This window comes from Octopus bimaculoides, chromosome 8 (genome assembly GCF_001194135.2).
Source record: "Octopus bimaculoides isolate UCB-OBI-ISO-001 chromosome 8, ASM119413v2, whole genome shotgun sequence".
NCBI lineage: Eukaryota > Metazoa > Mollusca > Cephalopoda > Octopoda > Octopodidae > Octopus > Octopus bimaculoides.
Genome location: NC_068988.1, coordinates 78,799,183 through 78,799,549, shown reverse-complemented (window position 1 = coordinate 78,799,549; position 367 = coordinate 78,799,183).

Here is a 367-nt window from a genome sequence, read left to right as displayed (position 1 = left end):
TATATATATATATATATATATATATACACATATATATGTATGCATGTAAGTATATATGCGTGTATGTATGTATGTATGTATGTAAGTATATATGCATGTATGTATGTATGTATGTATGTATGTATGTATTAATGCGTGTATTAATGTATGTATCTATGAATATATCTAATAAGGAAGATTTGAACGTCATACAAAAATTAAAAATATTTCAAATATGCTTTTATCAGACATTTACTTTAGAGATGTTAAGTATTTTATTTGCACAAAATATAATTGTGTATGTGTGTCTATGTGTGTGTGCATATGTGTGTGTGTGTTTGTGTATGTATATATATATATATATATATATATATATATATATATATAT